General features: G+C 36.8%; 2 long non-coding RNA genes across 2 annotated transcripts; one reads left to right on the plus strand and one right to left on the minus strand.

The window, feature by feature from the left end:
- Nucleotides 1-1,057: 1,057 nt before the first annotated feature.
- On the minus strand, nucleotides 1,058-25,030 carry LOC142348729 (uncharacterized). The gene is made up of 2 exons (XR_012760772.1): nucleotides 24,917-25,030; nucleotides 1,058-1,802 (listed from the first exon to the last, which is right to left on the minus strand). It is a non-coding gene; the product is annotated as an uncharacterized LOC142348729 (long non-coding RNA).
- On the plus strand, nucleotides 20,808-26,833 carry LOC142348730 (uncharacterized). The gene is made up of 2 exons (XR_012760773.1): nucleotides 20,808-20,923; nucleotides 26,574-26,833. It is a non-coding gene; the product is annotated as an uncharacterized LOC142348730 (long non-coding RNA).
- Nucleotides 26,834-27,640: the final 807 nt, after the last annotated feature.

The following is a 27,640-nucleotide window of genomic DNA, read 5'->3' on the forward strand; positions in this document are numbered from 1 at the left end:
AACAAGAAAGACACATTGCAACATATTCCTCATCAGCATATCAGTTTGATAAATGAATGAAACGTGTCAGAAAAAATCATTAATTAAAATCAGTGTTCTACTGAAATTATTTTCAAAAGGTGAAGAGCGTTTGGTGGTCAATTTTAGCTCCGTTTTTTTTTGCTGAACGGGTTTTTTTATAAGCTCTGCGAATCCACAAATAAATTTAGTGGGTTAAAAATGGGCATTTGGTGAATCAAGCCACAGGCAGCAGTCTTTTTGGAAGTGATTTTGGTCAAGAATTTGTTCCGACTTTTGGGTTTTTAAAACGAGAATCTTACTTTGAAGTCTAAGTGCGATAGCAACTGGAAGCAATATGAAAGAAGTTTGGAAATTGAATACCAAGAAGAAATGGAGCAAATTGCAATCAAATTTAGAAATGGATGATTTTGTATGGTACTTGAAAGCGTCTCCGAGAGAAATTTGTTCGTTGAGACGCGTCACAAGGATGTTGACTGATCCCACCCAAATTGCCATTTCTTGTGATGCAAAAAACGCTGCAGATCTTAACTCTTCCAACTCTAAAAATAGAGCATGTTTTCTCCAAAGTCACGCCTTAAGGTACGCAGGCCTTGCGAATGTTATCAACATCGATGCTTCCTTGATATAAATGGCGCCTAAAACCTACGTTTTATAGAAACAGCTAGTCATTTTGTTTCTGCTTTCGATTGCTATACCGTTTGGTTGCGACTCTTTAGCAATCATTTTAGAAAATGGTTGTTGTGCATATTTGGAAAGTTTTTTTTCCTCATCATCCAGATATGTATATGTTTGTATTGGTATTGTTTTGCATTATAAAAAGCAAGGCTAATCATTAAGCAAGGCTAAACATTCTTAATCAGTGATATAGATAAGTGAAGTCTAATTCTAAAAACAGGAAAGCCTAAAAAGTAATTTCTATAAACTATTTATCGTTTATTTATTCGTTTATTTTGGCCCAAAGTTAAGAAAATGAACTGAATCAATTAAACCAAAAATTGCGCAGCTGACTTTCAATGTAAAACTAGACTGACTTAGCTAAATGAAATTTTTAAATTTTTACTCCAAAATTTTGATTTACAAAAACAATTTTTTGACATTACTACAATTGATTTAGGAAGATTATAACATGCTTCAAATTCAGCCTAAACTTGATTAAGAAACTCGATAAGTCATATTCTCCAGCTAATTATGGAGCAGGGTTATGTGTCGATGAGTTTAGAGGGTCTGGAGTCACACCCACTCTCTCAGATGGGGCTATTGGCAATTCAATAATTTTTCTCTATTAGTGGGGGAGAGAGGTGGGGGTGGGAGTGGGGGCAGGGTGGAGGGGGGGGGGGGGGCTTCGACTATAAAGAGCCCCAAATTAGTTTAAAGTTTTGAGTTTTTGCTACATCTAATCTGATCGGTTAATATATTGCGTTTGTTCCATATTTGACAATTCTATTCTGGCGTTTAGTCCAACTTTGGCTCGTAATTTACGTATTTTGTGAAGTCGCGCTGGGCTGGATTGAGGAACTTGAATCGGGTGTTGAAATCAAACCGGTTGGTGCTCCGTTCGGTTTTCTTAACATAGTGCACATCTGGATTGTAAAGCGAATGCCGGATGCAGCAAACAACAGCCAGTGTACACGCACTTCCTACAATGGTGCTCAATAAGACGAGAGAAGGGTCTTTTCTCAAGTGGCCGAAAAGAATCTTGGGGTTGAAAATCCACTTCCGGTTTCCGCGACTCAGAATTCCGTTTGGCATGTTAAATTGCACAGTGAGGGTTAATTTTTTGCCTGAAACAGCAGTGATTGAGTTTTTCAAATATTCGATTGCGTCACTTTTTTTGGATCTTTTCAACAATTCCCCCCCTTATGCAAAAGGTAGGCGGGGGGGGGGGGCTATTCTCGAAAAGAATTTAAGCGAGCTATTTATTAACCGAACAGAGACAACTATTGACTTTCCACTCATGCACATACTATGTTAAATTGAATAGAATAAAATACACCGTGGTATGGTAACTAGCCGAACCAGAATTCAAAGCGAAAAGAATAACCGACCCGCAATTTCCGGATTACATCCCACAGCGCATGAGAGGCATGGCCATGAACAGCGATCCGCAATTGCACTTAATTTATTATTCGGCTATCTTAACTGTAGCCAAGTAATATTGTGGTAAAGTATAGCACAGAAGGGGTGGCGGTTCTCTACTAGGTACCAAAGGGTGGGGGGCAATTGTGGAAAAGATCCTTTTTTTGGATAGTATTGTCTAAGAACTGCGCTTAATTTTTGACAAACTCGGCTCAAAATCCTTATGTATGTTTCACACATTTTTATCTATATGAAGGGAGTTTTTGAATAGAATTTATAGAACAAAAAGAGCGTATTTGAACTGTAGGTTTATATACGAGTCATAAGTATTGGTGCGTCCCAACACTTATTTTTGTTAATTATACTGGCTTTAGACGCTTTAAAGACTTGAATGCTTTATGCTTAAGAAGAACTCAAGCTCAAAGGGAAACAAGTGTTTTGCGATAAAATCAGATGAAATTATGATTTCTTAGTTCAAATCACGTGGTAATTTAGTGTTGCATTTGTTGAAGAAGTCATTTAGAATTGAAGTTTTGAAGCTCTTGAAATATGAATGTCCAAAGGTCGTTTACCGCAACATAACCCGACCTCCGACCTCCTTGAACGAGTTCAAATGAAAAGTAATATTGAAGTCACTTGAGACCATTTGAGACAAGACACATCACAGAAAATTTTTGACGAGGAAAATGTTTTCTGAAATTGATTATTGTTTGCCTTGTTGTCATGTTCGTCGGCGTAGACGTCATCGTCGTCTTTGTCGTTGTCGTCCTCATCATCCTCATGGTCATTATGATCATCATCATCATTACGGTCATCATTGTCTTTGCTTTCTTGAAGGTGAATGATTAACAATTAGTGTGACAGACTTCAAATTATTGATTGCTGATGTTTTTGACTTGAATATTGATTGCTCATTGTCTAGGGATTGCATACCATCCGGTCTTGTTGTATTGCAATGGGTTGTGCTGCTGGTTGAGATTCTGGTTTTTCCTTCTTCAATGGAACAAGTCGGCTTTCTGGTCGTATGTAGAGTCCCGTTTGAGTTCCAACTTGGACAACTCGTACTGTCTTGTAATTTCCGTCAAAAATTTTTGTAACCCTTGCCAGTGGCCATAGCATTGGAGGCGTGTTGTCTTCCTTGATGATAGCAATGTCATTGATGGCGTACTGTTGCTTGTTTTTTTTTGTGCTATTTTGGTTGATGTTGAAGTGTTGTCGAGTAGTCCACGGACCACTTTTTGTTCGACAATCTGTCTAACAATATTGTTGATGCTCTTGAGCCTTCTGTTTAGTGTCCAGATGTCTTCTTGAGATGGCTCCGGCCAAGCTGTTAGTGGGCGTCCAATAAGAAAATGAGCGGGTGTTAGTGTTGAGGGGTAATTGGCATCGCTAGAGGAGGCTGTCAGCGGGCGAGAATTGAAGATGGCCTTTATTTGAGTAATCAAGGTTGTGCAATTCTCAAAAAAAATCTTCGTTGTCCCCTCAGTCCTAGAAAAATTTCTTTTCACGGATTTTATTGCGGTTTCCCAGAGACCTCCGAAGTGAGGAGTCATTGTAGGAATTGTCAACCAGTTTATCTACTGTCCTGTAGTGAAAGCATGTACCAGTTCCTTGAATTTTCTGTCCACTAACAACTTCCGAAACTCAATTTCTCCCCGAGTTCCAATGAAAGTCCCTAAATTGTCACTATAAATATAAACGGGAAGTCCACGTTGTGCTGAAAAGCGTTCTATGGCGGTCAGACAGTCCACTTTAGTCAACGTTGTCACTGTTTCTATATAAACGGCCTTTGTGTTGAAACATACAAAAGGGGCAAAATACGTCTTCTGCAATTTTCTGCAGCTGTCTTTTGTGCTGAAATGTCCACAGCAGTCCAAACCAGTTTGGGTGAAAGCAAATGATGAAACAAAAACAAAACGTTCTGTTGGCAGATCTCCCATTTGCGGCTGAAGAATCATGGCGTCGTGTCAAATGCAGGGCTTGCAGTTGTAAATAATTTTTTTGACAACTGATAGTCCTCCGGGTATCCAAATTGTTTGTCGAAAATAAAACATTGTTAACTGTGGGCCTCCATGTAAGTTCATTGCATGAGCTTCCCGAATCAGATGCACTGTGATTGGCAAATCGCTGGGAACCAGGACAAGAAGCTTTTTGACAATGTTCTTTGGCAAATTTGCTAGTCGTCCGCCCACGCCAACAACTTTATTGTCTGGGTCGTAGAATGGAGAAAGTGTGACAAGTCATCTTCTTTTTGACAAGAGCTTTATGATCCGTTTTGTGGTACTTTTGATCAATTCTTCTTCACCTGTACCTACATGTTGCTCCAATTCGTTGAAACTTGTTGGTTTATCTAAATTACTTAATTAAGCTATACCAATCTTGCCTACCTCAACCTTACCAGCCACACCTACCTCAACCTTACCAACCATACTTACCTCACTTTGACCAACCTTACCTACCGTAACCTTACCAACCTCAACCTTACCTACCTCAACCTCACCAATATTACCAAGGGGTTTATGACAATACGCATTGCCGGAATTGTTGTTACTTTTCCCCCCTGTCATTGATGACGATAATTGACTAACAGTGGCATCAAACTCTTCCGAGTAAAGTTTTTGAATCAGACTGTATTTGGCAATCCGTCCATGATAAAGATCTGAAGAGCTGAGCTGATAAAATGATTGAAATTCAGTTGCTGCTGCAGCTTCTATCGACATCGTTTTGGTGATAGGTTCCTCTTCTGTGAGTAGCATTTGGTATCTGATCGTGTAAGATCTGTTCTGCTGGCAAAGGTCTTTTGGCTTTGTTGCTTAGCCTTCTTATGCATGAATTTCTTGACATAACAAAAAAATCAAAACAGTTTTCCAAACGAGGATTTTCGATGTATAAGCTGAACTATTGAGTTGTTCTCCTGAGCAACGACCATGGTCGTTTGATGAAGAAACCGCTTCCACCAAACTTGCTCCAAGAAGTGCTGCACAAAGTTCCAACCGGGGAACGCACAGGCTCCATATTGGTGCAATTCTGGTCTTTGCTGTCAAAATTCTTGGGTTAACCGGTCCGTCGAAAGGTTGTCGTATATGAACAACTGCGGCGCAGGCAGTAGTTGATGCATGACAGAGGACGTGAAGTTCAATATCCGATGATGCTGTTGAGATTGAGACAACCTTTCTGGGCAGTGTAATGTTTTCAAATTCCCTCTGTTGAACTTTGAGTCGGCTGCACTATTGCTGAAGGCCTTTTGACAAAGCTTCGTCCCATCCAAGTCGGTCCATCTAAAGCAGCTGCACAAAAAACTTGAACTGTATTGTTGTAGGTGAAAGCCATCCCAAAAAATCAAAGAGCCGGTTGACTTCCGACAGTATTTCGCGTTTTGTAGATAGTGGCTTTTTGTCCAGTTTTGCTATGAAACTGAAAGGGTCTGGATTTGGGTTCCACTTGACGTCTAAAGTTTTTATACGGTAGTGGTCATTTTCAGCTGTCATCCTGTCGGTAGTTTTTTGAAAGTTTGCAGGTAATCTTTCAACAAGTTTTGGGTTATTTGAAGTCCATTTGCGAATCTCCAACCCTGCCTCTGAAAAAACTGCTCTTATCGAGTCCTGCAGATTCATTGCATTTTCTAGATCGGGTGCTCCTGTCAACGAGTCGTCGACGTACATGCCTTTCATGATTCCTAGTTGTACATTTTTGTCCGAAACATCTTTCGCTAAAGACTGTAATGGACGAATAGATTGGAACGCTGATGATGCTATTCCGTACGTGGCACGTGTCATCCTAAATGTCTTTATATCTGCTGAGTTCGGTTCCTTGCGAAGTAGTTGATGACAGTCTTTATCTTCGGCGTCCAGTTGCACTTATCTGTACTTTTGGCAATGTCTGCTGAACAGGCTACAGGATAAATACGGAAAAGGATCAGGATGCTGAAAAGACCTTTCTGGATCTTGGTTCCCACCATCAGTCCATCGTTCAAAGAAATTTTACTGGTAGTCGTCGCTGAACCATCAAAGACTAAACGCAGCTTTGTAGTTGTACTTGAGTCTTTGAACACACAGTGATGGCTGGGATAATAGTTTTTCTCTATTGGCAGTAGCATCTTTTTTGCGGGTACTTCTTCCATGTGTCCTTGGTTAATAATTTCTTGGATGAACTCGTTATATCGTCTGTACAGATCAGTTTGTTTTTGAAGTCTATGAAGGACATTTCTTAGTCTTCGTCGTCTAAGTCTTTGCTGCTGTGAATTCCCCAGTTCCAACCGAATACTGAGAGTGTATGTAACTGAGAAGTTCGGTTCTCTCAATCGGTTGTTCCCAACCATCAGGTCATCGTAGTGTCCAGCTCCAATGATGATATCAACTTGGGCGGGTTTGTTAAAGTCCGGATCAGCCAACTGTTGTTCCTTTACTGTCTTCCAGTTGTCTGTGTTGATGTACCAAGAAGGCAAATCGTTTGTTATTTTTGTCAAAACTGACGCGTCAATGATAATTGGTGATTTGTTTTTTGGTTGAAGGCAAAGGTCAACAAATGCGTGATTAGCTGAGACTTCCTTTCCTCCGAGTTGAAAAACACGAGTACTTTTCCTCTTTCTCTTTAGCTGAAGTCTTTGTACTGCTGCTTCAGTTACAAGATTATTCTGAGATGCAGAGTCCAGAATTGCTCGGAGATATACGATTTCTCCTTGGAAATCAACAAGAACAATTGCTGTCGAGAGAAAAATTTACTGTGTCTTGTCTTCATGGGTGGGGGCTGTTGTTATCTTTTGATCGACAGTTATTTGTTCTGCATTACTGCTGGAAGCTCCAGATGTAACCTTTTCCTGTTCCCCTGCGTTGGTTTTGCGGCTGTTTCCAAACGATTGTTCACTTCATTGTTGACTTGATGCGCATCGTCTCATTGCGACAACGTGTGACGCTTTCCTCCAGATTGGCGGCATGAGGAACCTTCGCAGTTCTCTGCTCGTTGTCCTTGTAGTAGACAATTGAAACAAAGTCCTTCGAATTTGATCAGCTGGGCTGGCTCCTTGACAACTAAACCTTTGAACTTCCCACATTTGAAAATTAGGTGTTCCTCATCATAACATTAGCATTGCTGATTCGTTCTCGTGACATGAGTGTGAGGCTGTCTCTGTGTTTGATTTTGTTGCATATGCTATCCTTTTTCGGTGTTTGATGAACTGTTGCTTGGTGCTGCTGACTCCAAGGCTTGAACATGTTCCTCCAGGAAAGTATTTAGTTCTGATGGGTCTGTAGTTCTTTCCTCTTTAAAGAAAGCTCCCAGATTTTTTGTGATTCGTTGGTCATTTTTTCTGCAATCAGGTAGACAAAGAAGGGGTCCTGATGCTCGACTGGTTGCCCCAAGTTCCGAGGAGAAAGTATGTGCTCCTCCAATGTGTCGACAAGTTTTCGTAATTCCCGTGTGTTTTCATTTGAAACTGCTCGGTAAGAGACAACTCCATGGATGTGTGCTCGCAGTATCAATCTTTTGTTGTTGTATCGGTTCTGCAAAATTTCAATTGCAACATTGAAAAAGTCGTCGGTGACTGTGATCGAAGTTAACATCTTCGAAGCTTCTCCTTTCACTGTTGTCTTCAGGTACTGTAATCTAAAACTGTTTGTCAACTGATCGTTATCTATTACTGCTCTCTTAAAGCGATCGAAAAACGCGATCCAGTACAAGTGGTTTTCTGGAAAAACTTTGCAAGTCGAGCTTCGATGTTCTGCAAATTTCTCGAAATCATTGTGCATCCGGCTGCAAATGAGCTCTCTTGTGACTAGTGTCCTGTCTTTCACTGAACAAACCGATGAACATAGTCGGTGTTTTAGCATATTTTGTCATCATTCACCTCTGTCTCAACAATTTCATTGTCCAAGTTGCCGGCATCATCAAAAAGATACTGAATCATTTGGTTCTGCTCAGATAGGAAAGCTGGCTTCTTCTTCAATAGTTCAATCTGCTGCAGTCAGAGAAGGTTGTCCTCAATGTGAAGTGTAAACGGTTTGTTCATTATGCCGTCTGCTTTATTGTAGAGTTTTGTTGCAACTCCTCTGTGAGCGCACGCGACTTTCGAAGAAGTTCGAGGTTTTCTGGCATGGTTTTGATATTCTGTTGTCTCACTGTTCTCTGCTTTGAACTTGATGCTGTTCTTTAGTTGTTTTCTTTGGCTGTATTCTTTGTCTTCTTTCTGTAGCTGAAAATCTTTTGTGGCTACAAGCTCAGAAAACAAGTTAAAACAGCGTGAAAGCTGTAAATATTGGCTTGTATCTATCTCCCTAGCAAAAGTGCGGCCAATTTTAATTTAGTCTTAGTACTTCAGGGGGCAAAAAAAGCTAAAAAAAACCGAGTTCTTGATGATATCAGAGAGAAATTGCTTCCCTTGAAGTTTTTCAAAAAATATGCAGAATCCTGAATATACATTTACCACACTAGATATCCTCTACCGGGTCCCTTGGTTAGGTTAATCAACCTAGTTATGCAAGCTAATCAATTTGAATAATATGTGGGGGAATGATGGTATCTAGTGGGGGCTCCGTATTTCAATTTCCTTTAAGTGTCCCCTTTTTAGGTTATCAACAAATATTTGAGAGTGAATGCTTTGGGTGCTTAATGCTATGAAAATTTAATCTTTTGTCTTTTTTTGGCGGACCATTAAATATTGCGTCTCAACACCTATTTTTGTTTATTTCTTGACTTACTTGCTTCAGACGCATTAAGGATTTAAATGCTTTATGCTTAACAAGAACTCAAGCTCAAAAGGAAACAATTGTTTTGTGATAAAATCAGATGAAATTATGATTTCTTCGTTCAAATCACGTGGTAATTTTTTTGTTGCATTTGGTGAAGAAGTCATCTAGAATTGAAGTTTTTAAGCTCTCGGATCAAGAATATCAAAAGGTTGTTTACGGCAACAAGTATTGCGTAATATATCAGTATAGTTTAGTAGGGGGATTTCAGTACAAGTTACCAAAGGGGAAGCAGATATTGAAAAAATATATTTTTTATGGTATTTAAGGGTATTTACCTCTGAAGCTTACCCCCTCACCACCACTGTGCTAATGTACTAAAAAGAAAAATAAAAATTGGAAGTTTTATCCCATAAGAAAAAACGGGAGTTTTTATCCCACAATGGGTTTTTTATCCCTTTTTAAAAAATGGGAAATAATATTTCACTTTGTCGCCTATAAATAGAAGACGTTTATTTTGTCAGTTCAGTGTTCAGACAGTTTTCCAAAATATCACAGTAAAAATTATACTCCCATAATTCTCTTTCAGTTGCCACCATTCATGATATCCTTTAATTTGAGATCTTTTATTGTACTTTACTCTTCCTCTTCTTTTAATAATAAAGTTTTAACGTTCACCACTTCTTTTATCTTTAGAACATTAAAGCTAAATTCTCTTCGTATACTCCCAACTGAAAGTTGATTATAAATTGTTGGGACCAGTGAGGCTCACTCAAGGCTAGTAAATTCCATCTTCTGAAGACTTTAACTTTAATACTTTTACTTAATAGAAAATTGGTCGCGAGGCAAACAATTAGGAAATTTTTCCAAGTTGTCTCATTTCTATGTTCTGACTTAGATAAGTCAATCTTAACAATTATTTTAAATTCTATGTTAAATTTGTATCAGCTATTTCTAAAAATTTCAATCTTGCGTCAGTTATCTGACTTTAGCAAAAGACTTAGAAATATTTCTAAGTTTTCTCAAATAAAAACAAACTGCACCCGGAGGACGTAATTCTTAGACTATCTAAAGTCGTCTCTGGTTCTTAGAAAAATATTTAACTTATGTGAGATAAAATAAAAAACTTGGCAACGTCCAAGCAGATTAAATAATTTTGGCTGATACTCATATTTCTATGTGTAATGTATATTTAACAAGATTTTCAGGAAACGATCCAAGTAGGAGTGCTCTTGGCTTTTGAGATTCTGGTAACCAAAAAGTAAAATTTTTGTTAGGAGTTGTTCCTACAGACACTAATAAGAAAAAGAGTTATCAAAATAGACAGAGATCACTACTTGGGTACGTTTTAACTGACACTGCTTTAGAATTTTTCAACACTGCTGATGAGGCTAAAGTCCTAAATGGTTTTAGAGCAGACTTCCTTGATCGGTTTAATGACGGTCGTTATAAGTTAAAGCATAATTTAGAAGTAGAAAATGCTTCTGGACAAGAAATTGACTTAATCAAAAATATATTTTCAGGCACGCAGTTGATAAGGGTTGGCCAGAAGATTTAATAATTGTTTGCCAATGCTATTCGAGCGCAAGAATCAGTAATCCAATCTAGACAAATAGAACAAATATTTATTGATTTTGCTATAAAGGGATTACAACCTCATTCAATAAAGCGGAAGGCTCATAAACCTCGTATTTAGAAGCCTAACGAAAATTGGGATGATTTAAATGAACATTTAATAACACAAAACTTAACTTGCATAATTATTAACGAAATTTTGGCTAAACAAACATTGAACAACTCAATTGAACAACACTCATTGAAAACTCAAAAAAAAGAACTTACAAGCTAAATAAAAGGTAACGAAGTTACTGCTATACAGGGCGCACAAAACTTCAATAGAGATCCGAATACAAAAGGATGAGCAATTAAGACTAGATTTTGTGAGTATTTTAGAAATCACGGACACTCAATCTAACAAAAAAAAGTTAGATGACAAGGTGCGAAAAAATAGAAAGGAATTATTAGAGCAAAAAGAGAGCAAGCCTGCAATTAGTAATAACCACACACGAGACACTTGGAATAACACACAATACGCTAGTAGTAATAGTAGCTATAACAACAGAATTCAAAACCCAAATTTCTTCTATTTTAACCAGAACAGTTAAAAGGACGGAAACAGATTTAATCAAAATAAGCAATATGACCAAAGATTTCACCCAGAAAACTTATTTCGGCAAAACGAGAATGCTGCTAAACAATTCTATGAACGTGATAATGTTCAATTCAATAGAAACCAAGCACATAATAATATAAGGACTACTCTACAACAAGACATGAAGCCTACAATACACAAAATGAAAACAATGCTCGTTGGATTCAACAAGAAGAAAACAATGCTGACTAATGTGGAGCTATCTCAGATCTGTTTCCTTTAAACTAATAAGGTCTCCTAAACATAAAAATGGCACATCAAATCCGAAAGCTCAAATTTTCTTGAATCTACATCACTTTGCTACCGGAGACAATAAAAACTTAGTGGCTTAGAAATAGAGTTCATGATAGACCCAGGATCAACGTGTACTATAATAAATTATCAAACCTTTATTGAACTTAACAAATTGGGACGACAAATATGCATTCAAACTTCAGGCAAGAAAACAAGAACTTATAACGGCTCCAAAATACGCATGATAGATTACACTATACTAATCTCCTACTTTGACACTGATGGGAAATATAAAGCAAATCATGGAATATGGGTTACTTAGGAGAAAACTTCAAATTTATTAGGAGTAGATTTTTCAAAAACTTTTCTTAGAGCACTACACTTTGATATTCCAGCAGTAGGATTGAAAGCGAGCGATAAAGGAAATCTTAGTTATGGCTCATTAAAAAAATAAAAGTAAAATCCCCAAGTCTCTAAAATAAATGCAGTTATAATTCATCAACACTTGTGCATTCAAAATAAGTCTACATTTCTCTACAATCATGTGTATTGAGCAAGCCATCTTTCGTAAAGGCAATTCTTTTGGTACCTAATAGAACTGCAGTAAAAATCGACTTGTGCTTTTCAAATGATATTTGTACTGAGAAAAAAACAAATTCCTTGCTTATTGAAAACCACAAAAATCATAAGGTTACACTAAATAAACGGATAATTGGTTTTACTATATGTGTTAATTAAAACAACAAAAAGATAGTATTCGCGACTGTAATGAATTTACTTTTTCAGTCATTAATAGATACGAAGAGCTTGATAGCTGTTTCATGCTAAAAACAACTACAATTGAAATATCAGAATCTACCGACCTAAGCTATGAGTGCACTAGGTATAAAAATTTTGACCAGCATTCAGCATTCGACGCTAATATGCCCATCATTCTTACTATCTCTAGAGACCTTTTGTTGGAACCAGGGTTTTAGCCTTTCTCATTGAAAGATAGCCCAATTTAAAGAAAAAAATTGTACAATACTTTAAAACTGTTGGATCGGAGAACCTAGCTAACTACGAGCTAATACATTTTTAGGACGAGTTTAGTCAAAAAATCATATTCAGTCTTATAATGAAGGAATATTATAACTCTCCTCCATACGAAACAAGCAAAAGTTGTTCGGTATTTTTCGAACTACAAAAAACTCTTATGCTCGACGGTATAAGATGTGTTGCTAAGCCTAAGATAACATGTGGCGGCGACCCCAGGTTTTGGATGAGAATAGCCCAAGAGTTAGAAAAGCATTTCAAACACACAGGAATAACATATTATATATATGTTAGTGGCAAGGAACTAAATATTATAGAAAACCCTCCTCTAACTGACGGGTATATTGCCTAATTACTGGAGCTATCTGCAGGTGAACTAGTAGAGAATGGTAAAACCGAGAACGAAATTGCAACTGACTTTTTTAAAGAGACTAAAAAGATATGTCAATCTAAATCAAAAGAACATCTCCCCATATTTTGCTCAGCTTATCAAATGAAAGAATACTAGACAATATTACTACAAGTTTACATATTGAACCAAAAACTCATTTCAATAAGACAGACTTTCTACAAAAATTTGATTTTACACTACAGATTTAACCCAGAACGAATTCTTCCGACTTGCAGATACACTACTCACAGACGACGATGAAAATTCACATCATAAATACGACATTGGTCGTACTAAACAACCATTTGATATACCTCTTAAAAGTAATGCCGAATTCAAAAAACAAGCAGGGGTTATAAAATATTTATATGAACATAACGATATGAATAGCTGGTTTGTCAAACCAATCATAATTCTTCCAAGTAAGGATTACGTCAAACTAGTAATAGATGATCACTATCTGAATTCTTTTACTGACACTTGTAATTCAAACTGGCCGTTAGAACCATTACAAGTTAAAATAACCCAAGTAAATGAATCATATTTTACAAGTAGTGATCTTTCGTGTGCATATCATCAAGTGCCACTAACTCCCAAAATACAAAATATTAACAGGTATCATAATAGTAGGAAGGCAGTGTACTTATAAAACCGGTTTCTACGGATTAAATCCATTACCCAACCTCTTTAGATAAATAATGCGTTATGCATTCGGACCTCCTATAAAAGAAGAAAAGGCTATCACATATATCAACGACACACTACTATAATCCCATCCTAACGAAGAAATGTTCAATACAATAAAAGATTATCACGCGTTCTCGGACACTTTATATCGGAGAATACCCCACTTATATCGCGTATTGACGATATAATAAAATTTGAAAACACCAGAATCAAAGACTGACGTTTTTAGCATTTTTTGGTGCAATGGGGTTCTACTCAAATTAGGTTAGAAATTTTCATGTGGATGCATTTGCATTACACTTGTATGATTTAACAAGAGGCGATGTAAATTTCAAATGAGACGAAAAGCACGAGAAAGTATTTGATATACTAAAAGAAAAATTCGCACAAGATATATCTTTAGCAATTCCAAATATAAATTATCCCTTTCATATACACGCTGACTGGTCTAACCAAGGCACTGGTTGTATATTTGAACAACCATACATTGATAGAAAGAGAATTGTATCAGCAAAATCAAGAGTATTTGACAACGCTGAACAGAAAATGTCCCCACAGCATAGAAAATTATGCGGGACAAAAACATTCAAATTCTATCTAACAGGCTCTTCATTTTCTGTATATCTCTTTTACTATCATAGACCAATACTTTTTCTAAGGTCCAGGCGTGGGCAATTTTCGCACAGATTTTTCAATTATCAAGCCGTTCTAACTAAATTTCAGAACTTGAAAATTAAAAATTTTATACATCGAAGGGAAAAACTTAGCGTTTCTTGATTTACTGAGAAAACAAGTCCCAATAGAGGGGGCAAACAAATTTCAGATTGAACAAGAAAGAAGACCCAAAGATATAAATTTCTACTCTTCGGGTTTAAAACCAGTCTCTTATTCGGTGTTGCATAAAGAGAATAAAACAAACTCGTCTAACAATTCTTATCCTATACTGGCACAGGTACAAGGTGGGACAAGAAAAGTAATGAATATGTCGGATAATTGTTTTGATATATCTGACGCACCCGAAAGATTTACAGACGCTTGTAACGCTATACACAATATAGCCGAGTGTTTTAAATTTGGCAAAAATATAAATCAATTGGTTAAACTTACAGATAATAGACAACCAGATAATATATGTAGCGAGAAACAAGAAGTAAATTATTTAGTGTGGGACGACTCAAAATACAATGACGACGAATTTAGTGACCTCATAGATCATTTAATCGATTCGTCGTTATTACATCCATTAGAAAAAGCAAAAGAGATCTACAATAATCGCACAAAGAACTGTTCGAGCATAGAGTTGATAGCACTGCATAGTGAGCACGTCGAATCAGATTGCTCTGATTTTTTAACGAAGTTAACTGATCTCGCTAAAAACGGGGAAATAGATATTGACACTATTCTACCAGAACAGAATAAAGACCCTGTACTGCATATAGTACGTAAATGGATAGAATCAGGCAACGAACCTGAACAGTACTATATGACTCGACATTGTTTAGATTTGGAAACGTACAAGAATATATATAAGTTGCTGCTGCTAGATGAGATATATAAACTACTATGTTACAATAAACCTAATGAGAACGGTTCGTTCGAACTAATGATACACATTCCTATCTATCTCTTTCTTAAGTGTTTTGAGCTAGCACATAATATTCCCATGAGTGGCTACCGTGGCGATACCAGTACCCTAAATAATGCATCCAGATTCTTTGATTGGCTTAGAATGTATAAATGGGTTACAATGTTAATCCACGATTGCTTAGATTGTCAAACAAATAAAAGTAAAAGACACGATTTAAACGAAGCATCATTACAGCAATGGGGCGAAATGGAGACAACTCCCTTCCACACTCTACATTATGACCGTAAAAGATCCTTCCAGCCTTGTAGTAACGGCAAGCACCACGACCTTGTAGTAGTAGATCGATTTTCTAGATATGTATAAGTATATACTGTTTGATCCACCAATTCTGACAAGACTAACACAAACGGAAAAATTCATAACTAGATTTGGAATACCTCAACACGTAGTACATGATAACGGTACTGATTTTATAAGTAGTATTTCTGCAAACTGGACTTCCGGGCTTGGAATTACACTGACGCCACGAACAGCAGATTTCCCTTGGAAAATACCTCTTAAAAGTAATGCCGAATTCAAACAACAAGCAGGGGTTATAAAAGATTTATATGAACATAACGATATGAATAGCTGGTTTGTTAAACCAATCATAATTCTTCCAAGTAAGGATTACGTCAAACTAGTAATAGATGATCACTATCTGAATTCTTTTACTGACACCTGTAATTCAAATTGGCCGTTAGAACCATTACAAGTTAAAATAACCCAAGTAAATTAATCATATTTTACAAGTAGTGATCTTTCGTGTGCATATCATCAAGTGCCACTAACTCCCAAAATACAAAATATTAACAGGTATCATAATAGTAGGAACGCAGTGTACTTATAAAACCGGTTTCTACGGATTAAATCCATTACCCAACCTCTTTAGATAAATAATGCGTTATGCATTCGGACCTCCTATTAAAGAAGAAAAGACTATCACATATATCAACGACACACTACTATAATCCCATACTAACGAAGAAATGTTCAATACAATAAAAGATTATCACGCGTTCTCGGACACTTTATATCGGAGAATACCCCACTTATACCGCGTATTGACGATATAATAAAATTTGAAAACACCAGAATCAAAGACTGACGTTTTTAGCATTTTTTGGTGCAATGGGGTTCCACTCAAATTAGGTTAGAAATTTTCATGTGGATGCATTTGCATTACACTTGTATGATTTAACAAGAGGCGATGTAAATTTCAAAAGAGACGAAAAGCACGAGAAAGTATTTGATATACTAAAAGAAAAATTCGCACAAGATATATCTTTAGCAATTCCAAATATAAATTATCCCTTTCATATACACGCTGACTGGTCTAACCAAGGCACTGGTTGTATACTTGAACAACCATACATTGATAGAAAGAGAATTGTATCAGCAAAATCAAGAGTATTTGACAACGCTGAACAGAAAATGTCCCCACAGCATAGAAAATTATGCGGAACACAAACATACAAATTCTATCTAACAGGCTCTTCATTTTCTGTATATCTCTTTTACTATCATAGACCATTACTTTTTCTAAGGTCCAGGCGTGGACAATTTTCGCACAGATTTTTCAATTATCAAGCCGTTCTAACTAAATTTCAGAACTTGAAAATTAAAAATTTTATACATCGAAGGGAAAAACTTAGCGTTTCTTGATTTACTGAGTAGACAAGTCCCAATAGAGGGGGCAAACAAATTTCAGATTGAACAAGAAAGAAGACCCAAAGATATAAATTTCTACTCTTCGGGTTTAAAACCAGTCTCCTATTCGGTGTTGCATAAAGAGAATAAAACAAACTCGTCTAACAATTCTTATCCTACACTGGCACAGGTACAAGGTGGGACAAGAAAAGTAATGAAAATGTCGGATAATTGTTTTACTATATCTGACGCACCCGAAGGATTTACAGACGCTTGTAACGCTATACACAAAATAGCCGAGTGTTTTAAATTTGGCAAAAATATAAATCAATTGGTTAAACTTACAGATAATAGACAACCAGATAATATATGTAGCGAGAAACAAGAAGTAAATTATTTAGTGTGGGACGACTCAAAATACAATGACGACGAATTTAGTGACCTCAAAGATCACTTAATCGATTTGTCGTTATTACATTAATTAGAAAAAGCAAAAGAGATCTACAATAATTGCACAAAGAACTGTTCGAGCATAGAGTTGATAGCACTGCATAGTGAGCACGTCGAATCAGATTGCTCTGATTTTTTAACGAAGTTAACTGATCTCGCTAAAAACGGGGAAATAGATATTGACACTATTCTACCAGAACAGAATAAAGACCCTGTACTGCATATAGTACGCGAATGGATAGAATCAGGCAACGAACCTGAACAGTACTATATGACTCGACAATGTTTAGATTTGGAAACGTACAAGAATATATATAAGTTGCTGCTGCTAGATGAGATATATAAACTACTATGTTACAATAAACCTAATGAGAACGGTTCGTTCGAACTAATGATACACCTTCCTATCTATCTATTTCTTAAGTGTTTTGAGCTAGCACATAATATTCCCATGAGTGGCTACCGTGGCGATACCAGTACCCTAAATAATGCATCCAGATTCTTTGATTGGCTTAGAATGTATAAATGGGTTACTATGTTAATCCACGATTGCTTAGATTGTCAAACAAATAAAAGTAAAAGACACGATTTAAACGAAGCATCATTACAGCAATGGGGCGAAATGGAGACAACTCCCTTCCACACTCTACATTATGACCGTAAAAGATCCTTCCAGCCTTGTAGTAACGGCAAGCACCACGACCTTGTAGTAGTAGATCGATTTTCTAGATATGTATAAGTATATACTGTTTGATCCACCAATTCTGACAAGACTATAACACAAACGGAAAAAATCATAACTAGCTTTGGAATACCTCAACACGTAGTACATGATAACGGTACTGATTTTTTAAGTAGTATTTCTGCAAACTGGACTTCCGGGCTTGGAACTACACTGACGCCACGAACAGCAGATTTCCCTTGGACTATTGGGAAAGTAGAAATCCAAAAACAAGCACCTTACAGCCTTTGCCACTTTCTAAATAATACTGGAAATAATTGGACAAAATCTTTTGACAAATTTGCATTTGCGCATAAAACAGCAGTGAATTATAGTACTGGTCATACACCGTACGAGATTATATTTGGAATAAAGCCACAAATACCAATTTCATTTTGACTGGAGTTATTGCGAGAAAATAGGAAGAATTGTATATCTCACAATTGTTAGGATTTGCCGTCACATACACATTGTAAAAGTTTGTGTAGAAACAAAAATTAGATATTTTACTGCAAAATATATTGTCGAATATTGTACTACAACGTGAGACAGATTTTAAAATATGTATTTCAACACTTATTCTCGGTGTCGTCCATTTAACCCATGAATATAAAAATAGCTGTAAGCTCGGGCGAGCAATCAGCATTGGAACGAAAATTCTACTGAAAAATCATTCCAGAAACTTACTTATATCTAAGAGGCTACAATCACTTCGGCACGGTCACTACACTGTTACAAAACATATAACTAATACAACACATGAAATACAAAGAGACGAAACTCAACAAAAGAGAGTAGTGCATAGAAACAATATAGTAGAATATTTTCCAAAGGAAAAGGAAATACAACCCTTAATTGCCAATTATACTACTGTATATGATGAACCCTGACAATTTTATAATAACTATAATAGGCACTACATAGACAAATTTAACACTGCTCAACCTAATAATAATATGCACTATATGCCTTGGCCAGTATTATCAATGTTGAAACGCCGCCGCAACTCCCATATACTAAACCCACTACTACCGCTTCTACTAAAACTACTACTTGATGCAGTAACAATAAACCTCCGGTTGATTCCAGCATGGAAATATGAGGCCTCCGAGCAATATTTACTACACCACAACAAGTTACCTCGCCCAGTAAATCATTTTGGCCCCAGCATATATCCACCTCATATCCGGGAGGACCTCTAAGTTATCCACAAACACCTCATTACCCCCAAACATCAGCACATGCTTTAAAGTCCTTTTAGTTTTCAAAGTAGTTCACAAGTAGTTATTACACAACCTACAACCCCACTAGCTAAAAAATCGGTAAAAAAATTATATCCTACTGAAACTAGAAAGTCAAGTAGACAAACAATTGCTACAAAAATATTTAATGACCCTATTCCATGGGACGCTTTAAAAGATAAAAAGAAAACAAACATTTTAGTCAGAACAAAATGATTTTAATTATTATCCAATCAAATTCTATCATTTATAAAGAAAATAGAAATATAAATCTCAACTTCTAAAAACCAATAAAAAATGAAACTTAAAAAAAAGAAAAATAGGATCTCTTTTGGGATTATTTGGGAAAAAGCGTTCCCAAATAATCAAAAAACCAATGAAGTTGCACAAACTGGTTCAGGAAATGAACACCAGTCCTAGCCAATAAAAACATAGAAAACGATTTTAAAAACGGTTATATCTTCCCAACAAAAAAAGGAAGAAACCAGCACTGAAATTGGATGTATTGGAGACATATTTCTAAAGTGAGACAAAAAACCCATTTTCTACATTGTAAATAGGAAAGCAAACGGAACAAAATCAATCTTACTTTTTCATCGACTAAATGCTTATCAGAATAAAATGCAAGTTAGCCAAACTAAGATCCACTTTTCCCCTAACGATCTGAGCACGATTCACGCTACTTTTCTTTTTGCTGACCTAACAACAGAAACATTTCTAGTTAAAGACACCTCCAAATCATTCGCTGTCATGAAATTTGCATTTGAACATAAAATTCCGTACGGTATTCACACTTTTAGCAATATAACTGAATACTAAAATATAAGTTCAAAACAACAGACGAACCAACTAACCAGCTTTAGGTTCCCTGCGCCAGTTCCAGAAGTATTGGACCAAATAATCGAAATAAAAAAATTTATAATTCATCTCTTTTCACTTTCAGCAAATCTCTATCCTTTTAGTTTAATAGTACTTGTAATTGCACCTCTAATAATTACCACGCTACGTTTTCCCTTCTTTCTAGCTCTTTACTTAGCTTCTTGTTTGATTTATTACGGGACAACGTGACCTGACAACGGTCTTTGGGATCTTTGCCGTTTGTGCCCCCGGTTACAAAGCACGTGTACTTACATAGTGAATCACTGTGAAAAAATATGGCACGTGCATCTGGGGTACAAATAAAATGCACCCACTAAGCTTGGGGTCGAAAACGGAAACGATCCTTCTTTTTGATAGAAAAAAAAGAGTCTTTTCCATTTGTGCTCGCCAGCTTCGGATGCATTTTATTTGCAACCCTCAGACGCGTGTGCCAATTTTAACAATGATATACTATTTTATGGCACGTGATCTGTAACTGGGAGTACATAACGTGACGGGCGTACAAACGGAAAATATCCGAAAATAGAAGTGTTCTATAAACATTTAGTAAACATGGTAGGAACCAAAAATTAAACCATTTACAGCTGATTTGCGTGAGTTTGGGCTGCTTAAATTGATATGAGAGAGGAAATTAGATCACGCAATGCGATAAAAGTCAAAGACGTAAAAGTCCTCTAACTCATAACGGTTAAGTTCCTCCACCTTTTTGAGTGCATATTATGTGCACTCCAAAAATCAACCGCCGTATTTACAAAAAAATGGATCACGTTTTACTGGCACGTCCTCTGTAACTGAGGGTGCATAACGTAATGGGCGGAACAAAAGAAGGTTCAAATTTGTAAACACCAGTTAAAATTGTAGAATCGTTTCCGCTTCTTGCCCCAATACGTGATGCAACCCTCAGTTGCAGAGGACGTGTCATTACACAGTAATTAATTATGAAAAAAACTACACGAGCGTCGATGGCCAAATAATATTAACTCCTTAAGCTGGGGTGCACAAACGAAAGAGTTTCAAATGTAAGTTGTAACCGCTTAACTTTGCTCTTTTATTTCGAAAAGCGGATCAATTTAACACCAGATCTTTTTCCCTCACTTCTAAAATTAAAACCTGTTGTTTTTAGGTTGCCGAAGAAGTTAAATTCTGTGTTGGGAGGAAACAATAAGTTTTCGCCTTATAGACTCCAAGCTTAGCAGCAATATAATGTATAATCCCCGGGTTCCGTAAAAACCACTTTTGAACTTAACAAAAGCGTTGAAGCTTATTATTCGTCAAAAAAACGGAGAAACTGCCAAAGTTTTCAAAAAAATCTGATCGTAAAGAACAAACTCAAAAAATGTACTCTAACGATTTAAATATGGGATCTTTTCCGTTCTTGCCCGCCCCCAGCTTAGTGGGTGCAAATTGTTTGCGCTCCCCAGACGCACATGCCATATTTTTATAAAATGATTTACTATGTAATGGCACGTGCTCTATAACTGGGGGAAGCATAACGTACTGGGGGGCACAAAAGGAAAAGATCCTAAATAAGAACACAAAAAAAGTCTCCGGGAAATGCCAGCCATTAGAGTGCAACGTTCAGTGGATCTATTCTGTTTCGCTTTCCAGAGTTTTTTTCTCACCACCAGTAACCGATTAGGTATTGTTACATACCATGTTGCTATGTTAAAAAATGCACGTGCGCCTGGGGATCATAAAACATATATTTGCTACCCCCAGACGCACGTGCTATATTTTTACATAAAAAGTTATTTTGTAAGACACGTGCCCTGTAGGGTGCATAACGTACAGGGAGGAGGGGAGGGCACAAAAGGAAAAAATTCTCAAATTCAATATTTTTGTTCACAGTTGTTGGTTACAATTTTTGCTTTGTGCCAGTATGAACTGCGGGAACTTTCCAATGGTTGTCAATATTTCATAAAATGAATCAAACCTGATCCTCCAAATATTTTTTATGAAGAAAACACTCTGCGATGTACTCATCTATCCCTACGATGCAGTCTTTACCACCAATTTTTGGCAAATTTTCAATCTTGAGCAGAATTTTTTCCCTTTGTGACTGTCCCCAGCGTAGTGGGCGCATGTTATATGCACCCTCCAGACGCACGTGCAAAAGTTTTACATAATTGTTTACAATGTATTGACATGTGCTCTGTAACCGGGGGCGCATAACGTTCTGGGGTGGAGGCACAAACGTAAAAGATCCCATGAGTCCTGTGCAAATCTCCATCATTTCAATTTTGGAGTCTTTCCCATTATAGCCCCCCAGCTTAGTGGTCACATAACCTATAGCCCCCAATCATGCTAATTATACCATAATGGGGGGCTATAAATTCATGGGGGGCTATAATGGGAAAGATCTCAATTTTGAAGTTCACAACTGTTTTTTGATATACCAGGTGATGTTCCTGGATTTTGCAATAATTTACAGTGGGAACAACATTGCTCCCTGTGTATACGAACATGAGTATTTTATCAAGTCTCAATGGAGATGCACCAAACCGTGTTCCTGTTTGCTCCACATATTATATGCATCGTCATCTTTTCCTTCGAGCTAATTGGACGTCAGGGCTGCTTATCAACATCTAATGACCGCCTGGGCCAAGTTTCACTTGCAGCTTTTCTACAATTCTCATCAAGTTGATAGGCCCCATTTCGCAACAAGCCGACGTAAGAGCAGCACTCTCAATTAGAGAGAACATGCCACTACATAGTAAATCACTATGTAAAAATACGGCACGTGCGTTTTGGTGCTGCATATAATATGCACTCTCTAAGATGGGGTGGTGCAAACGGAAAAGATTTAAAATTATGACGGGCAAGCCCTCGTGATATTTTGAAATTCAACTTTCCTCTAATTGTCGCTCTTCTATATTTTTGGGGCTCGCCTACATTGTTTTTTTGACTTCGGAAACAATTGTTACAAATCACATTGAAATTTGAACTGGAGGTGGGGGGCAATAAGTTACATAACCATAGAGTTTGGGTGGTTATAATTGAAAAAAACCGCAAATACAACTTTGTAGCCCCGAATTGCAAATCCCGAAAAACAAACGCAATATTAAATCAAAAGAGAAACTTAAAAAAGTTCTAACTGGCAAAATGTTTCTGTAACAACTGAAAACAGCCGGGCAATTTCTGACCAAAACATAGTTTGTTCTCTTATTTGATTCAACGTGAGAATGAGAATTGACTGAAAAAAATTGCATCATTCTTCTCAGTTTTCACAACATCTAATGACCACAGGGGCCATGCATTACTTGCAGTTTTTCTACAATTCTAGTCAAGTTGATATGCCCCATTTCGCAACAAGCCGAAAGAGCAGCACTTTCAATTATAGAGAACATGCCTCTACATAGTAAATCACTATGTAAAAATACGGCACGTGCGTTTTGGTGCTGCATATAATATGCACTCTCTGAGATGGGAGGTGCAGACGGAGAAGATCTAAAATTATGACGGGCAAGCCCTAGCTTTCGAAATTCAACTTTCCGCTAATTGCTGCTCCTTTATTTTTTTGGGGCTCTCCTACATTGTTTTTTGACATCGGAAACAATTGTTACAAATCACATTAAAGTTTGTACCGGAGGTGGGGGGGGGGCTATAAGTTACAAGTCCATGAAGCTTGGGTGGCTATAATTGGAAAAAACCGCAAATACAACTTTGTAAACCCGAATTGCAAATACCGACAAACAAACACTGTATTAAATCGAAAGAGAAACTTAAAAGGTTCTAACTGGCAAAATATTTCTGGTAATAACTGAAATCAGCTGGGCAATTTCTGACAAAAACACAGTTTGTTCTCTTATTTGATTCAACGTGAGAATGAAAATTGACAAAGAAAAGTTTAATCATTCTTCTCAACTTTCACAAGCGTTCTGCAAAAGTTCAACGGTTCAATCTTCCGAAAAAAAAGAATAGCCCACTAACCTATTTTTTACTCAGTAGCTGCCTAATAATAGAAAATCTTGGTCTTTCCCATTATAGCCCTCCAGTTTAGGGGTCAGATAACCTATAGCCCCCCCCCCCCCCAAACATGGTAATTATACCATAAGGGGGCTATAATTTCATGGGGGACTACAATTGGAAAGACCCGAAAATCTAAACTAAATAATAAAACTATATAAAAATCTAGGCAATTCTGCAACCTGAATAGAAATTGAAAATAATGGAGCTTGAAGAAACTTTGTTGAACGCTTATGAAGAAAAAGATGAAAAAAATTTTAGAAACAACAAAAAACTCGAAAGTTGATTTCTACGAAAAACATTTGGGGCGAATTGCCTTTATTTTACAAATTTTATACATCCCAGAATAGATAGAACGAGTAAATAATAGGAATTTTTTGGGTCTTTCCCATTATAGCCCCTCATGAAATTATAGCCCCCCATTATGGTTGTTTTTACCATGTACCATGATTGGGGGGGGGGGCTATAGGTTATCTGACCACTAAGCGTGGGGGGGGCTATAATGGGATAGACCCAATTTTTTAAGACGAGATAAGTAGGGACATGGATTCGTACAGTTGAGGAGAAGTGTGAGTTTAATTTGAAAATTTGAAGCAGCGTCACGGAAAATATTGACAATTTCGCAAAAATTTTTCAGATGTTTACTCTAATTTTTCTTCTCGTATTTTTTGGGTTGGGATCTCTTCTGTTTCGCCCCCCCCCCCAAGCCTTTTTTATGACCCTCAGTTATAGATTATGTTGTTATATAGCGCGTTACTATGTAAGAAAATAGCATGTGCGACTGGGGGTCATAAATTATTTATGCTTACTAAGTTGGGGGGGGGGGGGACAGAATAGATCCAATTTTTGTCTCATAAAGGAGAAATAAAATACGAAAAATAAGAACATTTTGTATGAGAGATATTTGGGATCCCCCTTGTTACAGAGCACATGTCATTACATAGTACATTATTGTGTAAAGTATTATACGTGCGTCTGGGGTTGCATATAAAATGCACCCACGAAGGCTGGGGTGACCCAAACGGAAAAGTTACAGGAATACTTGCTTTCTTTTGACAGCTCTCCTCAGCTTTGTGATATTAAGGATGCGAATGCTGTTGAATTTGGTAAATATATCAATCAAGGCACGTGGGAGCCGTACAGAAACTGATATGAAATACATAAATGACTTCTGAGAACTACTTTTTGTATCTTTTCCGTTTATGCCCCCCACGAGTTTAGTGGGTTCATAATATTCGCGGAGTATTAAATGTAAGCGGGATAGCTAACGCACCGGGGCGGGGCACAAACGGAGAAGATTCCATTGTTGTGTTCTGATACAACACTTAGTGGTTCGAAATGCGAAAGAAAAATTTGGATCTATTCTGGTTCCCCCCCCCCCCCCCCGTGTTTTTTATGACCCACGGAATAGATCCGAAAAATTTTAATACAACCTATATAGTCTCAGACTGTATACAAAGAATCTGGTGTGAAAAAGGCTCAGGCGCTAAAAGCTGATGGAAATTCAGGATCGTTCCCTAGTCGAGGCCAAAAGTTTATCTTGTAAGATCTTACAAGATTCTTGCAAAAAAAGTTTATCTTACAAGATCTTGCAAGAAAAAGTTTATCTTGTAAGATTCTTGCAAGAAAAAGTTTATATTGTAAGATTCTTGCAAATACATAAACCAGTTTAAAAAAGCTGGAATATGAAACAACTATCCAACCAAAAGCACAATTGCTATAAACTGAGTGAATAGACTTGCAAAGCAAGTGTAAAGTATGACTTTTTTAAAGGTACAACACGATGGCTTTCCTTATGACTTTTTTTGCGGGAAATTATGGCTTTCCTTGGTTCTTTTTAACGTTTTTGCGATACAATGGAGGGCTAGATATAAGCGAAAGAAGGTTTTACTTGAAGCAAAATTGTCCGAAACAGCAAAGAAGGCAGGTTATCAAAAAAATACTTAGAGGCCACTATAGTCGTAGAAGTTAAGACTTTGTTTTTTTTCTGTTAGATTTTTTGATAGCATATATCATCCGACCATGCTTCAAAAAATTCGGCGGTGATGTTTTTTAGTTGATGTGTATAATTTAGCGTGGTAACTCGAGATTTGTCAGAAAAAAATAGTTTTTGAAAAGTTTCAGTAAAAGTTTCAGTCTTTTTTTAAAATGACAAGAAATCCTGTCTTTCCTCAGCTTTCTTTTCAAGGTTGTTGTTGCATTCAAACAGAACATGCAATAGAGGGCAATATGTGTTTGAAAGAAAGTTCTGCTTGAAAATAAAACTGTTCGAAACAACAAAGAAGGCAGATTATCAGAAAAAAAAACTATTACTGGCCCGATGGGCGTAGAAGCGTAGAAGTTGTTATTTCTTTTGTGTTAATTTGTATAAGATAACAAATATCATCTGACCATGCTTCAAAAAATCTGACGTTGATAGTTTTTATAAGTCACAGTGTATAATTTTGGCACATCGTGCCCGTTTTTTTGCGTTTTTCTGTGTTCCTGTTTTGGGCACATCGTGCCCGTTTTTTTGCGTTTTTCTGTGTTCCTCTTTTGGGCACATCGTGCCTGTTTTTTTGCGTTTTTCTGTGTTCCTCTTTTGGGCACATCGTGCCCGTTTTTTTGCGTTTTTCTGTGTTCCTGTTTTGGGCACATCGTGCCCGTTTTTTTGCGTTTTTCTGTGTTCTTGTGTTGGGTTTTTAAATATTGTATATGTTTTAGAAAAATTAACTTCAAGGCGGAAATCAACCAAGGAAGCAATGAAGAAAACAGAAAGCCAAGAAAACAGAAAACCAAGAAAACAGAAAGCCAAGAAAACAGAAAACCAAGAAAACAGAAATGAAAAACCAGGAAAAGTCTTTAAAAAACGAAGATCGAAAGACCCATTTCTGATGCCTTAGATTAATATTTTTCTTATGTTTTTACTTTTCTGCCTACTTTTGTCGATGCCAAAATATGTGTACATTCATATCTTGCAATGTTTTAGATTTTTTTCTTTGAGTATAGGTCTTAAGAATAGGTGCTGGAGGCAGAAAAAGAATTTTGAAAGTAAAAAAGTGTATCTTGTAAGATTCTTGAAAGAAAAAGTGTATCTTGTAAGATTCTTGTAAGAAAAAGTGTATCTTGTAAGATTCTTGTAAGAAAAAGTGTATCTTGTAAGATTCTTGTAAGAAAAAGTTTATCTTGTAAGATTCTTGTAAGAAAAAAGTTTATCTTGTAAGATCTTGTAAGATTTTGGAAGAAATTCTTGTAAGACGATGCATCGTCTTGTAAGATTCTGCCAGAATCTTCTAAGATCTTACAAGATAAACTTTTTTTCTCGACTAGGGTTTCCACTTCTGCCCCCCCAGTACTCTATGTAACCCCAATTACAGAGCGCGTGTCATTACATAGTAAATCATTATGTAAAAATATTGCACGTGAATTTGGGGGTGCAAATAATATGCAACCACTAAGCTGGAGGGGGGGGGATCCAAATATTGTTGAGCAACATCTTGACCCTAAGAGAGTGGCTCAATTTTAGCAGTCTTAATTCAATTTACTTGCATTGTTTGGTAAACCAAAACTTTTTGTATATGAGCAGATCAAATACGACAGTTTAGCATAGATTAGGGGCAGAAAGGATCCGAAATTCAGTTTAACGAAATATTTTTGAGCAATATCTTAACCCTAAAAGAGCGGCTCAATTTTAGCGGTCTTAATTCAATTTACCTGCATTGTTTTGTAAACGGATACTTTTTCAGATCAACTACGACAGTTTAGCATAGATTAGGGATACATAATATAGC

The sequence above is a fragment of the Convolutriloba macropyga genome, chromosome 10 (assembly GCF_964194025.1).
Source record: "Convolutriloba macropyga chromosome 10, txConMacr16.3, whole genome shotgun sequence".
Classification (NCBI taxonomy): Eukaryota; Metazoa; Xenacoelomorpha; order Acoela; family Convolutidae; genus Convolutriloba; species Convolutriloba macropyga.